Source organism: Protopterus annectens, chromosome 12.part0, assembly GCF_019279795.1.
Source record: "Protopterus annectens isolate FY-2018-M chromosome 12.part0, PAN1.0, whole genome shotgun sequence".
Classification (NCBI taxonomy): Eukaryota; Metazoa; Chordata; order Ceratodontiformes; family Protopteridae; genus Protopterus; species Protopterus annectens.
Genome location: NC_056746.1, coordinates 1,112,606,464 through 1,112,625,451, shown reverse-complemented (window position 1 = coordinate 1,112,625,451; position 18,988 = coordinate 1,112,606,464).

The window sequence follows — 18,988 nt, the reverse complement described above, 5'->3', positions numbered from 1 at the left end:
TTACATGTATTCTTATCTGTAGTGTGTTTTTAATTGTAGACAAGCCTGGAATGTGTCCACCAACAGAAGGAAAAATTGTTCTCTGTGTAGAAAGGTGCCAAGATGACAGCAATTGTGGGGGCAAGTAAATATGCTGGGGCAATGGGTGTGGGCATTCGCGCAGGGATCCTGTTAGTTCCATTCAAGGTACAGTAAGCTCTACATGCAGCTGGTTCCTTGCAGTAACAGGAACTGAGCAACACATTTCAAGTGACATAATTCTGCCTTGTATTTTGTTAAATCAATGCTGAAAATGCAGTCGACAACACATAATTTTATGCACAGACAGATACACACATATACACATTCACACAGAGTCATGTGTATGCATGTGCGCGCGCGCACACACACACACACACACACACACACACACACACACATACATGTATATATATATATACATATATATATATATATATATATATATATATATATATATATATATATATATATATAGTTAATATACTTTTTGTTTATGTCTAGCACAATCTACTTGGGATGTGAGACATTCCTGAACATCAAAAGCAAATAAATAAATCACATAATGAATCATATTATGTCTCCATCATGAAACATGCATTGCTTATTGTGTGAAATTCATTACAAATATCAGAAAGAACAAAATGTATTAAGAGATCTCACCTTTAGTCATCTCTCCCTGTTTGCTTGGCAAAGGATAAGTGTTTTCTCTGCAGAAATGTGTGCCAATATCTTCTGTACTTTATGGTTTTCTAATGTCTTTAAGTTTCGGTGATGTGAAATGTTGCACACCGTACTTGTTGTGTCTTCACTGGCTGGCAGAATAAATAGCTTATTAATTGATTAACTTTATTTCTTTCTTCATTTAACATTTGCTAACTTGGTAGGTGAAATGGCCCTTGTACCCTTCTCATCCATGAAGTGGACCAAGTGTGGTTTATCAGATACAGCTAGAACAGAGTATAGCTATATTCTAGATACGCAGCTTTTTTTTTCATTTGCATTTAATTAATCTTCATATGTATAATAATAATATAAATGAAGACATTTTACATCTGAAGTACGGCAATAAGAATATACATCTAAACATGCTGGTGACAAGTTTACACACAAAGAAGGAGTACCTCTATATGGACATATGCACAAGTGCTCATATACACTATTAAGAGGATGTGCAACCAAAAACAGTTGATGATAAAATCTGTCATGTTTAATCTATATGAAAGACATAACAGAGTTTAATATTATTAGTATTTGTAGTGGTATTAGTAGCAGCAAGATAATGGGAATGTTTCTTTTATTTCTGAAATGCTTCTGAGCACATTGTCAACGCTGTCACATTCCCAACCTCCATAATCTCCCCTGTTAGTTATGTCCATTGATTGTTTAATATTGCAGTTTATTTTCCTGTTGTCTTCACTTCAAACTATCATTCCTTATTTTCCAACTGTTTAACATTGGTTTGTTTTCTGTAATGCACTTGTGTTGTACTATGGAGTTAGTACAGCTTTATATATATTCCATCCCAGACTCTGTAACAGAGCAACTGCAGTCATGATTGAAAACATATATTGTTCAACTGTATGGATACGAATATCTGTACTGGGATATTCTGAGTGCACAGGAGAGTGTGGTAAAGCTGGATATAGCATTAGGAAGGACATTTTCTGCAGAACGGGGTTAATAGTGGAGAAAGGGCAAGTGGAATACAAAATAACAGGGACAGAGTACCTGAAGGTAAAGTGGGTGCGAGAGGAAAGGAAATACAAATGTCAGTGAATTCAGATGGGATGGAGTTATTTAGAGAGAACAGTTTAAGTGAGTGGAATGATTGCAAAGGTAAGAGAAAGGAAGACAACAGCAAGATGTTAGGACATAGCAGAATGAAGCATTGCAGGGAGGCTTGAAGAAGGAAGAAACAAGTCAAAGAGGAGATGAAAGCATGGCGAGACAAAAGACAGCTTACAGCAGACAGGGATAGTGATTCATGGAAGAGCATGGGCCACGAGAGTGATTGCATTTTAGGGAAAAAGAGCAATTCATTGGCAATTTAATGCAGAGGACTAAGCCTATAAGTTTGTAATAAGTTTTATGCTATTGTCCTGGCTTTGATTAAGTCAATGTCATCCAGCATTTGCATGCCTATGATTAATTCACTTAGACAGCATTCCTAAGTCACACCTGTGTAATAAATAATTTAAAGAATCCGCATGACACAAGGATTATGTGGGAGTGGCAAATACCATTACTGAGGTGGGGAGGGTGCTAGATAATATTAAAACAGTAGAAAATGCTGTTTATAGTGGCAAGATTACTGCAGGTTACCCAAAAAAGTGGTAGTGGGTAATGATTTTATTCATGAAAAACATGGAGAGAGATTAAGGGTAAATGTAGGAGTTTAATGCGCCAACATTAAATAAGAGATGGGTGGTGAGAGACATAGTGGTATTGAAGGGAAGGGAAGAGAGACAATACACTTACTGAGACATGTAAGTACTGAAACTTTGTCAAAGGCAGCCACAGAACAAGCATTTACAAGGATTAAAGTTCTTGAGGAAGGACCAGTGTAAGGTGTTAATTAAGGGGTGGTAACTTTAAATAGAGTTGGAAAATGGTGGGGACAGAGAGGTGATAAAGTAAAAGTTATTTATCGGTAGGTATATGAATGTTGCAGTATAAGGGAATAAGGGTGTGAGAGTGGGAAGGTGTAAGTAAGAGAAATGTGGCGTAGGTTAGAAAGTAATGTACAATGCAAGAAGTCTGGGAAAAGAAGTGAGGGAATTATATGCAGATTACCGGGTTGGGCTGACAAAGAACGAACAACAGAATCCTGGGCAAATGTGGTGAGAGGCTGGTACATGTAAGTGCTGGAGTTTATGTTTTCTGATATGATAGAATGTGTAAGAATGGGGAGCCTGGAGTATGAGAAGAGCACTTAAAGTATAATATGGATAATTAGCGAGATGGGGAAGTGGGAAAAGGGGGTGTAATTGATGTTAGCTATCTAGTAGTCAGATTGGAGGGTATGAGAGAAAGAGGTTACAGAGGGATGGATACTATTTACAGACCATCAAATGTTAATGTACTTGATGATGCATTGATTAAAGGATGAATATGTAAACATAAATAAGAAAAGAGTGTGGCCATAATTAGTAATTTCATTTTTCATATCCTGAATGGAATGACCCTATGTTAAGGGTGGCAGAGGAAAACACTTCAGTTATGATAATTCAACCTAAGGTTTTAATACTTCCAGTTCAGAAGCAAAGTAGTAAGAATAGCTCTTTATTTAACAGAACAGATAGGACTTTTAGAAATGAAAGTGCCTCTGAACAACGTTGATCACACTACAGGCTTATACATAATTACAGCAGTTCTAAAAGGAGGGGAAACATTGCTTTGGGTTTAGGTTTGTTTCCCATTTGTTATCAAAAATATTAAAATGCACATATTTTGTTTTTATTTACTTTGAACAATATTATGTTGTTTCATAAATTCATACGTTTCTGTGCTATTTAAGGTAATGTTAAAAATAAAAAATATCAGAGTTTCATTTTTTCCTGGATCTGGAGTGCAATGTGAAAACAGTACAGATTTACTTAGTGTAATGTGATGTTTCATTTAACATACATAGTTTACTGCACTGCTTATGGGAAAATTAAATATTAGGACATTATTCCTCTGTGGTTTATGCCACTGTGCCTGACAATCATCAGTGAATTTTTTCCAGCTGTGAACTACAATGGAAATATAAGGATAGATGTAAACTATAGGATAGCTCTTCTAATATTGTTTAGCTTTTTTACACTCTTTGCCTCCACTACTTGTTGATCATCAATCGTCTCGTGGCCCATAAGCCAGTTTGTTGCCCACCAACAGGGAGAGGTTTGACAGGGAGGAGGAACTGTGTTTCAGGTAGCCATCGGTGTGGTTTCAGGGTTTCCACTTAAGCAAAGCCAAAGGAGGACATCAAATGTGCTGTCCCACTGATAAATTTCATTTTTCAGTCAAGTCTTTTTTTACCGTCGATGAAGTATGTATCTACATAATATGTGGCAATTATGCCTTTGTATTGCATTTAACATCAAATCAGTAATAACTGAGAACTGTCTTGTGGTGAATGGGGACATACTTTGAACTCTTTAACTAAGTGTTAAAGGATTTGTAAAGTCTATGCTTGACTTTTGTTAGCTACAAACAGTCATGGAAAGTTTCCCTGTTTCCAGTACCAGTAATGTCTAATAACTTACTTTAGAAAAGAGATGTGATTTTTTTGCACTGCTCTTATATGCTTCCATGCTCATTTACTTACTAGCTCATGGTTCTTAGCTTTCTTGGCTGATATGATAAGTTGGGTAAGAATGGACAATAAGTCAGTGTTCGTGAACAGATTGATAGAGTTCCAAATCCTTCTCTAGCGCAACTTTTTCATATTTGCACTTGCTACCTGAAATATAAGGTGCCACTGAATGCTGATGAGGGTCACTGTAGCCTTCAGTACAAAGAAGCTCTTAAGTGTGGATACAGGGAATATATATATTAACTGTAAAATGATGGTAAATCACAGTCTTCCCCCTTTTCTGAATCACAGCAGTCTTGTCGTCGGTACATGTAATGATTGTCTAGCAGAGTGCTGAGCCCCATGTTGGGTTTGCCTCCCGGCAAAAATGCTTAAAATGAATAGCAGCGAGAAGCAGAACTGACTGTTTTTTCATGGCCTTTAGTTTGATTTTAGAAGTGTTGGGGCTGCAGTATCAGGCCTTACATATCTGACAGGGACCCTGAAGTGAACAAAGCCATGCATTCTTCCTGATCAATCACACTTCACAATGGTTGACTGTGGTTATCTAGCTACTAGTAGCTCTTACTCCTGAGGTATACTATATACAGCAGCTGGTACAGGAGATTTTCTTACCCAGGTTTCTACAAAGGGAGAAGTGCATTGGTAGAGTGTCTCATTCACAGAGTTCAGCTAAGAGAGGAATCCTATTCAACATTCAAAAAGGATTCTTTGGGTATAGTTTGGGCTATGCAAAAGATTACCACCTACATGGATGGTAGAAAATTCACTGCATTTACAAATCACAATCCTTTTGGCTTTACAGGCACAGTGGTTAAAATACTGAGATACACAGATGGAGCTTTGATTACAGTTCTGAAACATTACAATCCAGGATAGGAATGGTGCTAGTAATACAAACGCAGGCAGTGTGTCAAGACAAGTGATTTGATAGTGTTCCAAAGGGATGCACAAACCACCTAAACAATTCAATGTGAAAGTGGAGGCAAGAAAAGGAAGAAGGGTATAAGTCTTTCAAAAACAGGGTGTTATTAAGTTAGTTTTAAGACAGGCAAACAATTTTAAACAAGTGCAAAAATGAAGGTTAAAAGGGGGACTCATGGAAACCAATTCATTTGAGATTGAAGGACAGAATGGGTAAATAAATGAAGACTTTTTATATGGAAAGAGCAACACCATCACCATACAGAGCAGTTTTGTCTCTTACTGACTCAACTAAAATAACAAAATCTGAGATAAAGAAGCCTTGAGGCAGCTGCCCATGTGACCTTTCAGTTTTGAACAAATAAGCTGTGAAGAATCAGTCAACAACAGATTATATGGCACCACTGAGACTGGTCTATTGAAGAAGCAAATAAGTAAAATGGAAAGTCTGAATGTGGGAAAGGTGATGGGAGCAAAGTGACCCAATAATATTTAAAGAAGTTTGAACAGTGATGGTATCCATATTTACAGGCATCATTCATAAATCCTTAGAAATGCATAAAGTGTATAAGGAGGCTGGTGTAGTATATGTGTATATATATATATATATATATATATATATATATATATATATATATATACATATATATATATATATATATATATATATATATATATATATATATATATATATATATATATATATATATATATATGGGTTTACTGCTTTACATCGAAAATACACTTCTTCAGAATAAAGCAGTAGGCCCTACACTTCAGCGAAAGTCCACTTAAACAAAAATGCACTTTCGCTGAAGTCTAGTTCCCAGGCTACACACAAAAAAAACCACTAAAACATGTTTTTGCAAGGGGGGTCAAGCTCCCCTGCACCCCCCTACTTAAATATACCACCTCCGAGATCGCACTGCAGTGGGGAAATTAGGGAATATTCCCATTCCTTGCTGTAGTGTGACTGCCGAAGTCAATGTTCAAAGCTTCAGTACTTCGAACAAGTGGATTTGGTGAAGTGGGGTTCGAAGTAGTGAAACTTCAAACATATTGACGGATCCCATATATATATATATATATATATATATATATATATATATATATATAAAATAAATAATACCTCTGTAAGTTAAATGACTATGGAGAGCTTATTTATGGGACAGATGATACTGAACACTTTAATTTGGCAGACAGGCCAGTGACAAAGGGCATTAGATACAATAAGTATTCTATATTTATAAAGAGAATTCCTGCTTCATATACTGATAGAATTGTTTAACCCTCTGTGGAAGCATTGGATGAGTAATAGGAAATGGGTATAATCTATTTTCATTTCCAGTTAGGTGTCTATACCTGAGTAATCATTATAAGCTAGAAATTGATTGTATAAATCTAAGGTGTCGCTCTCCTACTTTGGACACAATAGAAGAGTCTTCATAGGTTCTGTTTAAGCAACTTTATTTTATACAAGCACATCATGATAGAAGTTTACTGACTTTAACTTAAGTAACTTCTATACAAACTAACTGCTGTAATCATACATGCTTACTCTCTGGCTGCACTCTCAAAATGGCACTAGGAATGGCACGTGCCTGACATTTATACGTGCACGCTCAGTCTTTGACGTACTTCTTAAAGACACAGCACTCAGCACGTGCACTCTGATCTACATAAGGTAAACCAAAAGCTCACTCACTTTGGCAAGACTGACAGTGAAAGCCAGAGAAATGTGCTCAGAGTAGAGACGGGCGCAAATAAAATTTATTTTGGGCTGGGTGGAGTGGCCATTGTTATCAAATTAAGTGAATGATAACACAGTGTGATAATGATAAGATACTCAAACATCATTTTTCTGTTGTGGGTTTGCACCCAGACCAGCTAAATATTCAATGTAATCAACTGTGACATCATCCTAGAGAAATACACCTTTTGTAGCAATCAGTGTTCTATCTCATTTTGGTAAACTATAGAACATCTAATCCATTATTTGGCAATTCAGGCTTCTTGAAATGCTTGACAGACTGAATTCTTCTAATTGTGACAATTCCTCACATAGATCTGTTCTGAGATTAATTCAATACTTTTTCACTCATTGATAATTTACATTGTGAAGACTTATTTTGTCATAAAAAACATATTTATAATTTATATTAAAATTTGAAAATAATTGACAGATAAGACATTTACTTGTTTCTTCTGAAACATTTATAGAAAATATCTACTTGAATTAAAATATAAACTGGTTACAGTTATATTCATTAGCACTTTGTAACCTAAAGTATTAGGAATTCCTTAAAATTGTTCACTCGCTACCTGTAACTAAATTGCAGGCACAGATATTAGTTTGAAAAGACACTTATTTCTAATAAAACACTCCTTTATGCATGTTACTTTTTAGGAATTCCTTAGAGGCTTTTACATTTCCATAGCCTAAGAATCCCTGTCCTAAGCACATTTTTGTGATTCATTCTCTCCACTGTGATTGTTGAAATATCTTTAATTCTTCATAAGGGATAATGCACTGTCCTTATGACTGAATAAATGATGACTGAGCATCCCCCCAGACAGAAACAGCCATGCTTTACTAAAGTACTAAACCCATGGTTATGGTCCATTCACTACTGTTTAATTTAGACTGGGACTCACAGATTTCATTTATAATGCTGGCCCTATTATACAACACATTCTTCTTATCTTCATATGTTACAGGTAGAGCAGTTTTTACACAGTAGAGACACTTTGACCTCTGGTACAGTTTTTCAGAAGCTATTTCAAATTCTTCAGTAACATATGCAAAAATAATTTCTCATATTCTGACACAGAGGTCATAGTTAAACCACTGTCTTAAATGTCATTTCTGTAGAGATTCATATAATTTAGCATTCAGAATGATTTAGAGTATACATATCTGAATTGTTTCCTAACAAAATAATAAAATGTATTATATTTTAGAATTCAAAGTGGAAACAAACACAAAATGCTGAGTGAGAGCAATTTTCCTTACTAAGATCTCTGTTGAATGGACTGCATTTTCATACTCTGCCTCAGAGTCATTTGAGCCCCTGCCATAGAAATAACAGGCTTCCACATAAGGCTATAAGATCCATTTGATGAATCGAGTGAGAACATTTGTCTGACCTTTTGTTATTTCCCATATGCACCATTTTACACATAAATTCAATTTAATGTAATTGGTATTTGACTTCTTTTCACCATTTTTTACATTTCCAAGTTAATACTGTCTGTGTTAGTTTTGCTGAAACCATCACATTTCAGCCTTTGTGTCATTTGTGTACATAACAATATGCTTGTTTTTTAGGAGACGCACTGACATTCTGTTAGCAGTGCACTCTCATTTGGGTAACAATGCACTCACATTTGTGTAGCAATACACTCACATTTGGGTAACTATGCACTCACATTTTAGTAGCAATGCACTCTCATTTGAGTAACAATGCTCTCACACCATAGCACTCACATTTGGGTAACAGTCCGCTCACATTTGGGTAACAGCGCACTCACATTTGGGCAACAATGTCCTCTCATTTTGGTATCAACGCACTCACATTTGGGCAACAATGCACTCTCATTCAGGTAACAATGTACTCTGCTGCTGCCTTATCTAGCTATAAGGTGTCTTTGCTTCCAGATTAATTTATGTTGCTTTTTTAATGCCTGCTCAAGTGACAAATCTACCTTAGAAAGTGAATTTTCATACATTTTCACAATATACATCACAAACAGACTCTGGGCAGGATTCACGAAGCCTCCGTGTAAGAGTTATAACTCATACACTGAGGCTTCGGTTAAACGGAGTGATGTCAGCATGCTCTGCATATTCATGAGAGCATGCTGAATCACACTTAAGGCCAACACGGTCCGTGTAAGACAGTAGGGGGCGTGTCCATAGGCCGAGCCCTGTAAGCGGACACGCCCCGAGAAGAGGAAAAGTTCCCAAAGTAAACACCCACGACAGAGTCCAAGGAAATGTGAATAAACAGAACACAACACATGCCCCCACAGACTATGAACAGAAAACATATAAATAAACATGTTATATATATTTTTTAAATTGTAAAAATGTTTAACCATGAGTGCGCTCGTTTGTGCGGGCATGCCCGTAGCGCAGCTACAGTTAGCAGTCAGTGTGAAAGCATATAAGAACTAAATATGCAAAATAAGTCAGGAAGCAATAGCATAGCGGTAGAGATGTTGGCTGAAGAGCAGGCATTCATGGTTTGAGCCCCCACAACACCATTTTTTTTTATTAGCAAAATAAGCAGGAAACAAGTCCCTGACAAATATGTACACATAAAACCACAATTTATGTAAAATGTAATGAAATAGCCCATTTATATTGAAGAAATGTGAGGTAACAAAAGAATAAAAAATGCCAGATGTGCCCATAGCTGAGCTACAGTTTAACAGAGTGAGTGCATCTGCCCGTGGATAAGCAGTGGTTTAACTGGTGCAAAATGAGTGCCCGTAGCTGAGCAGTGGTCTAACACACTAAATCTATGTGCCCCTAACTGAGCTGAGCATAATATGCGTGCTGATAGCCAAATGAGGCTTAAAGCAGCGTACTCAGTTTGCGTGAAGCTGCGCACCGCGCAAACAAGCTAACCGACGGGCAACGTTGAGCAAGCCGTATCAAAACTGCCTTTACACAGACACACCCCTCAGCATGTCTAGACAGTCATGAAAAATAAAAAGCAGTGGCCAGGTTAGAACCCAGGATACTATACACTATAGTCAAGGTACAGAACCACTAAGCCAAGACAGCAGTACCTTTAAATGCAATAATAGCTAATATATAGGAATGAATACAAACTGGAGCATGACAATGCAGGTTTACTGAAGTTGATACAATTCCAAAATGGCCAATCACAGATATGTGCGGGAAAAACGGACTATATAAGCCCCATAGGTGGGAATACACAGCATAAACGATTGTAGAACTGACCTGCAGGCAGAATGACAGGAGTAGGAGAGGGTAGTTGCATTCAAGCACAGAAGTGGGGTGTTGAGGAGTCCAGGTACATGGTTTGGCTCCTAGTCTATAATCATGAGGCTCAACTCATGCAGGGCCAGGTCCTCTGGGGAGCATACAGGGCCGAGGCATGGGACCGGTTGGCTCATGATCTCACCAGTGCCACAGGGATTTCAAGGACTGGTGAGCAGGTCCGTCACCACCATGCAGACCTGAAGAGACGCAAGCAGGACCAACTGAACCTTTGGATCCAGGAGGCCCGGCAAACACCCAACGCCCCACTACTGAGTAAGTAACATTTAATTATGTATGTAAGAAATTAAACTAGCTGATATTATGGAGATGTGTATTCCAATATTACTTCATTTATATTACAGCTGCAGGTGTCCGTTCTGCGAACCGCAGAGCCTATGCCGATAGGCTGGTGTGGTTGCGCCACCAGGCAGGTCAGTAATCCATTACCAGTTACTGTAAAGAAATATAAAAGTATGACAGTTAGCAAAAGAGTGCAGTGTAGTCAGTAAGGAATAAAATGTGCAAGTAACAGTGTGAAAGTGTCTGCAAGTATTGCTTGATTACAAAAGTGTGTTTCAGCCTGTAAGTTAAACTGAAAAATGAAACTGTCTGACATATATTCTGAAATAAAAATGCCCTACCTGTAAGAAAATAGTACACAACCTGCAGCAGGCTGAAAAGTATAGCTGCAGAAGATGATGAAATCACATGTGTGAAATATATCCCTGTGGAAATACTGAAACATGACAGAAGTGAGACTGCTGGAAAGGATTGTAATAACTACAGGTAAAACATGTCAATAAAGCCTAGAAGTAAGTACCATCCTGAATAGTAAAATGAAAGCAAGTGAGAGAGTGTGAGAAAGGGTCATGAATCCAGCAATACAGTAGTAATAACCCCTGAATAAAGTATACTGCAGTCAAGACAGAATGAAATGCATGTGAGATTCAAAACCAAACAGCGAAATCTGTTCAAAGTGTTGCTGCATCTGGAATGTGTATCCCAAAATCTGGATATGTTGCTCTCAGTCTGCAATATGCAGATAGGATGATTGTCTGATATACCAAAAATCCACACTTGTCAACAGCTATATAAAGCAAATGTAGTAGGATGATGTAGCTGAGCAAAGCTAGATATGAATGTGTATGAAGAACAATAAAATGTATATTGATGTTGCAGTAACAGTCCTATTACCAAGTTGAAATAGTTATCATATAGGAAACTGTAGTTAGAACAGTAGTGTGTATATAACTGTAGCTATTAGAAATGTACAGCATATGTATTGTTATTCGAAGGTGTTAATATTACTTTCTTTACCCCACCCTATAACCACATATAACCCATTCCACGTGAAAATGGTATGTGCAATCACAATTAACACCCCTGGACATTTGTCCTGTTGGGTCATATATATTTGCATGTCCGTTGATGCATCTGCCCTGTTCATACATCCACACCTGATGGCTTGTTGCCATCAATTAACCCTGCATGTTGTTGGACTGTGTATTTCTGTTCAAATTATGCATGTGTTATGCACGCTGTTCAATGGTGTGAATATCTGGGTGTTTGGTTAATGGGAATACTAATGCATGCTGTTACAACTAATTGTGAATGGTATTATATGTCACTAACCCAAACTGTCATGACATAATGCAAAACATAGGATGACAGGGAAGGCGGGTTCCAGCGGACCCACCTCTCCCACCTCAGCTGGCGAGTGCACCTGGCACTAGTGCCGAGTCCGGACCCTCCTCCTGTGGCCCTGTGCCACCTGCGGGTCGAAGCACTGCAGGGGATGGGGCTCACCCCCCCCCCTCTGCAAGTGTGGCCGGAGGGGAATCACCACTCACCCTCCATAGCGTCCGGACTGTGGTGCGTAGGGAGATTCGGGACTCAGTTCTCGAGCCCCTACGCCAGCTTGAGGCATGGGTGGTGCAACTAATGGGCATGCCTGTTGCCCGGCCTACACAGCCCCCAGCACAGCCCCGTCCTGGGCAGTGAAGGAACAGTGGCAACTGCCTAGTGGTGGGGATATCAGTTCCACTGTTGCCCTCTGTGGGCTCATGGGCTCTGGATATCCAAACCTCCATCCCCGTCAATTGTGTAACCTCCCCACACGTGTTATACACCACCCCTTTATGCATCTTGTTTGTCTTGTCTGTTTACTTACCCAACCTACCTCCCCAGCTGTATCGACTTTCTTCACCTGACATACCACTCTCACCTGAAAAAAAAAAAAAAAAGGGCACACTGTACCCACAAAAAAATTACACCCCATACATAGCTGCCCATTCCGCACACATGTCTGCTGGACATGGAACCTATCAATTACAATTGGCTGTAAAACAAGTATTATTGTTGTCCTGACACCTCTCTCAGGGGTGGAAGGTTTCAAATGTCACACCAAATTACATACATATGCACAGCTGTTGCTGATGAAGAAATGGGCAGCTATGGGCCTTACCTACATCCCTCCTGCACATCCCAAGCTTGTTTCCCTACTGTCTTACCCTTTTTGTGACGCCTTTTTCACCACTTTCCTGTCTCCCCATTTTCTTTTCTTTCAAAGAAAATAGCGCGGGTGTGTGCCAGAGTAAGCACTTTTAAGCATTTGTAAGTGGGTGTGCGCGGAGCTAACTGCCAGTGCGCATGCGTGAGCTCCGCGCAAATCAGCACTAACCCGGTTACAACTGCTTAAAAGTGCCTTAGTCACTTTGATTGACAGGTCCTGTACTCAGTTCAAAAGCAAAATAAAATCCCACTGTCAGTCCCGAACCCAGGAAACACTAGTCTGTACGACCTACCACTAAGCCATGACTTTTATACAAAAACATTGTGATAAAATAAATATAACATGTAATAGTAGGGATGAATGTAAAGGGAATATAGGATGTGTAGTACACAAAGCATGTCATTTAAAATTACTGTCAAAACTACTGGATTTCCATAATAGTAGTGTGTGAACAGAAACAGCCATGCTAGTTGGTAGCTTGGAGATAATAAGGTCAGTTAAAGTACATATATAAATGTATGTATATGTACATATATATATATATATATATATATATATATATATATATATATATAAATATATATCTATATATAGTCGCAGGAGTCATTGTGCATACATACTTGCTACAGGGAACATGAGAGAGGAATGGAGAAATGTGAATATACAACACAGCCTGAAACATGAGAGAGATACTAACCTTTACACTCACAGAACACTGTCCACAGCATACCAGCATGGTCCCCGTCCACACAATCTGAAAGGGCAACGCCTATCCCACATACCCTTTTATAGCACTGACCTGAAATCACAGTGAGAACTGCAATCAGTACACAACTGGCTGTATGCAATTAGCAAATGCTGGCTTACAATTGGTGCAGAGGCTATCACATGGACCTATGCAGATACCTACAAAAGCATCCAATGCTAACACTCCCCACATGCAATACATTCATTGCATTGTCTGTAAGCAGACAGAGGGAGAGCGAGAACTGAGAGAGAGAGAGAGAGAGAGAGAGAGAGAGAGAGAGAGAGCAAAAAAAAAATATATATACACTGTGACTCTGTCACCCGAAGCTGTCAGCACTGACAGTAGCAGCAGCAAGCAGAAGCAGTGGTAATGCAACCAGCTGCGACAAACACAGGTAATGCAAAGTAGCAGGTTAATAGTGTGCATACTGTGAACCCTCCAAATGTGTCATACGTCTGTATCCATAGGTATGTCCATGTGATATGTTGTGTGTACATAGTTCCACCAAAAGGGGATGACCATACATTACATGTCAATCAGTCTTAGGCCATGATCCTAGCAGCAGTTGTCTGTGCGTTGGCCCAGCAATGGCTGTAGTGACTGCTTTGAAAGGTCAGCCAGGTTCAAAAGGCAGGATCAGCCCATCCCAAAGGCACACTGGCTGGGAACAAGTGTCTGCAGGTACCTGATATCACTGCATATGCATCCCATACTGCATAATTCCATAGCTTAGCAGACCAGGCCCATTATGCATATGATGTGGTAATTCCCAGGATCAGTCGAGGTGCCCCCTTAGTGGTGTGAGACCACTGTTGCTGTATGCCACTGTCCAGGTACATATCCTATAGTACGGCTAAGATAAATTATCAGTGTTATATGTGGTTGTATGTCCTCTCGGAGTGGCGGTAGCACACATCCAGGGATACCATGAGGTCACAGTGATGCTGTGTGCTCTTCTCTGCTGAGGGTGGCCCTCACCTGGACATGTGAGATGATAGGGAGGTTACATCCAGCTGTGATAAATATTTCAACTGGTGGGGGAGAAGGAGGGGGGATACGTGCACCGAACATGTCTGCAAGATTGTTGCCAATATCCATGTGTTTGGTGAATGTTAAGTAGGTGTGTATTAACACAGAGCATATCTGAGGCATGTGGTCCATATGTGTAACATAACTGAAGAAGGCCTTGTGGTCATCCATAGTGTTTGCGTCCATTTCCCTCCCAGAGTAGGCCTTGGCCGTTGTTATGACAGACCGTAGCGTAGTACCAGTGCTGACCACAGATGCCTTCCCTTAATGTGAATGTGGTCTGTCCTGTAGTAGCCTCCTGCTATTTTTATACAATCTGCCTCTGTCTGGGGTCCACCGGACAGGATGCCTAACCTTTGTGCATAGGGTCTGGGTTAGAAATGTGTGTGCAAGTTCCATGCAATCCGTGGCATGTCCGTGGTAAGCATTTTCAAAGAGGTCAGCAGTGTGGCTTGTGGCTTCCACTGGCCTAGTGTGCTGCATGGATACCATCTCAGTCCCAGCAATTGAATAACTGTCTAATCACATACATATCAAAGTAGTCTACTGTGCTGGTGGTGGTGGTTGGATATGTATATCCAGGCCGAGTAACTTCTGTCCACATCACGGTAGTGGACGGTGTCCCACATACAGTACCTTGGGATGAACCCCCAGAGTGAGGTTGTGCATTGCACCTGTCAGTGTGTGCTGACCGATGGGGCATGCTACTATGTTGTGTGGAATGTGGCAGGTATTGTTGCACAGGTGTTGGCTGAGCACTGATATCTGGCCATGTACCTGTGTATCCACCATGACACACACACATGCAACATATGGGAGTAGTAGTATATCACTACACATGAGTATCATGTATGGTATGTGTGCCATATATTGCTGACATGGTCTGCTGATATCCTGTTTGTGTTCTCTTCCAGGGAGATGGCACGACAGCGTAACCCCGTCTACTCTGTGGTGGAAGATGAGGAGATCCACCAGAGCCTGGTGCAGGAGTATGACATCCTGTTTTCCCGCACCAGTCAAAATCAGCAGGAGAGGGCCGCACTGTGGCAAGACCTTGTCCGTAGGGTAAATGATATTGGCATGCATAACAGGACATATGAGCAGGTACGACATCACTGCAGTGATTTAATCCGAAGTGTCCGGCAGCATGCATCAGATATCCAGAGGCAACAGGTCGCCACAGGAGGTGGGGTGGCCACACCCCCCTGTCACCAGACTGGAGGGGCTACTCCTAAGTGTTGTGGCTCCAGCCCCGGAACACCAACAGCAGTACACCTGCATTATGATGGAGGCTGGTTCCACACAGCAGCACGACATGGAGCGTGCAGGTAATATGCCATATGTACACTTGACTGTTCTGTACACTGTATCATATGCAATATCAATGGCACAGTTGTGCTCACTGACATTAATCTCATCATTTCTGCAGGTCCCTCCAGGGTTACAGCAAGACAGGCCATCCATGCTGGTGAGTGTGTTTAACATAACCTATAATAGTCCTGATAATGCTAGTAACAGTAGTGTAACTCAGTAGTGCTCTGTGTGTATACTGCGGGGTGTGCATGTGTGCATGTGTGCAGGTGTGCCTGTGCCCATGTGTGCATGTGTGCATGTGTGCAGGTGTGCCTGTGTCCACGTGTGCATCTGTGCATGTGTGCCTGTGTCCACGTGTGCATGTGTGCATGTGTGCATGTGTGCCTGTGTCCACGTGTGCATGTGTACATGTGTACACTTGACCACGTGTGCATGTGTGCATGTGTGCATGTGTCCATGTGTGCACGTGTCCACGTGTGCATGTGTGCATGTGTCCACGTGTGCATGTCTGCATGTGTGCATGTGTGCCTGTGTGCATGTGTCCACGTGTGCATGTCTGCATGTGTGCCTGTGTCCATGTGTGCATGTGTGCCTGTGTCCATGTGTGCATCTGTGCATGTGTCCATGTGTGCATGTGTGCATGTGTGTATAAGTGCATCACTGGTAACAATGTCTGGAGACTGTAAACTGTGTTTCCTGTCTTCCTTCCACAGGTTCTGGGGCTGCTCTGGTGACCTGCAGCAGGGAACCTGAATCCTGTGCCACGGCTACTGGTAATGATGATATTTGTGTAATGGTACAGGAAGGTGTGTCGGGGTCTGCCATTAGTCAACCAATTGACAGTACACAGCTGTCAACCCCATCATTGCGCACAGTCATCCTGCCTGTACATCCTTTGTCACCATTGTCCCTAGGTGATGGACAGGATACAGTGGGCATAGACCAGGGTAATGTGGTACCTGTGGCACATGCATCCCCACACAGCAGCCATGGGCAGGGTCCTCCAATGGTACCACACATACAGTTGCCCATGGGTTCTCGTGGGAGCATCCGTGGGCGTACTGCCTCTGGCCGACATGCCCAAAGAGGTCTGTCAACCTCAGCTATGTTTCGGACTGTCATGCAGGCACGGTCACATATGGAAAGGTACACCAGACAGGGTCTGAGGGAGCTGAGAGCATGTCGCACAGCCATGACAGACAGTATGCGTGACATTGCGGATACTATCCGTAACTTCACCGATGTCATAGACAGACGTTGTGGGGACATATTACAGCAGCTCCACAACCAGATGTCCATAAGCCAGGGCAATGGTGGGCATTTGCGGCGTCAACGTGGCCATATGCCGGCAGGAGCAGCAGCTGGCAGTCGGTGTGGATGACAACAGGCTCGCGCATGCCCCCATAGTGCCAGCAGCAGCCCCAGCAATGCTGGGTCTGTGCTGTCATCGGAACACCCCAGGAGACCACGTGCACGTGGCTCTGGACAGTCCCAACAGGGACTTGTGTCCAGTCAACACACTCCCACTTCTGATAACAGTACCCAGTCTGGCTTTGTACTGGATACGGTCCGTAGCAGCCCTGCCAGGCACAGGTACCGTGTCTGTGCACACAGACACTGATCTGTATGGCCTGCCAGGTGCAGTCTGTGGCTGTCCACAAACCCCTGTATATGGCAGCCATGAGGTGGAACTGTGTGCATGCATACACACATGTGAAATGTTAACACCTAGGGCAACCACATACATGCACACACTGCATCAACACTGCCCCACCCTGTACTGCTGCCCCTAACCAACACACATACACACACATGTCAATTGGTGGTATCAGTGGCTGACTCAGGCATACCTAATCCACACCCTGTGCATATGATGACACTGTGCCACCTCTTGCAATCTCCAACATAATTGCGGGACCAGGTAAACACGTTGCTGATGCACAGGGTGACTACATAGAAGTGTATTAGTAGTATCATGTTGGTAACAGTACAGTGTGCTGCTATGACTGTGTGTTTATCCCAGCATGCCTGCTGCAGTAGCTGTATGAATGTCCTGAATTGTTATCTGCACCCATAGTACATACCAAAGTATAACAGCTGCACATAATTGCATGCCGGTGGTAAGGTTGTCATCAGATAGCTGCATACATGGGTAGCACAGGGGGAAAGCTAACGCAAGTAGTGCTATGCAATGGTGGACATGTACAGTAATGGTGTCAAGTTGCCCACAACGACTATGCCATGTGGATGTTCGCGCATGTAGATATGTGTGCAGTACCAATGTAATCCAAATCACAAATAAGTAGGACATAATATCATTTCTACCATGGGCATCTGCGCTGCGTATTCCTGGGTACATGTTGATAGTGCCTACATATTTGCATTGTTACTTACTGTTATTGTTACCCCCTCTTTGTTGTATAATGCACTACTTCCAGCCCTGTTTACTGTAACTTTGTTTGCATGCATGTTCACTTGGGGTTCCCTGGAACACTGCTTACACCTGCAATGCAGAGTTACAGTGCTTCTGTAGACTTCTAGTGACATCTGCATAGCGTACAATACGTATGTCAACTTTACACATGACAGAACGTCACTGTCTGTCCTGTACGCATGTACATTGCCTGTGACATTGCGCACGTCTTGCCTGGCATTTACCCATGTGTGCAGTCATATATGTCAGTGCTATGAAACAGTAGCGGTACACCCACACATACACACCTTCAGTATGTTGTTCCCCATTGGCCCTATGTGTTGGTACTTACCATGGCAATCACACTACTAGGGTAGCATGTGCAAAGGTAACCTGTGAATCGCCTCTATGGTCCAGTTGTGGTTTATGTGAGTCATGTGTCAATGTCACAGCTGCCACATGTATGCAGTCAGCCATCACCCTTGGCCAGGAACGTACAACACATGTGTGGGATGCCACCACACAGCCAATCTGGGGACTGGTCTCTCTGAACCCAGTAATGCCATACCCTGTCAGGTGGCATGTCATATATACTACATCCTGGACAAACGTCAACCCCAATCTCTGCTGCTACTATTGATAATACCCCTGAAGATGTTCCTGATAGTTTTGACCAGTTCTTTACTGAAACATTTCAGGCCCTAGCTAGCCATCTA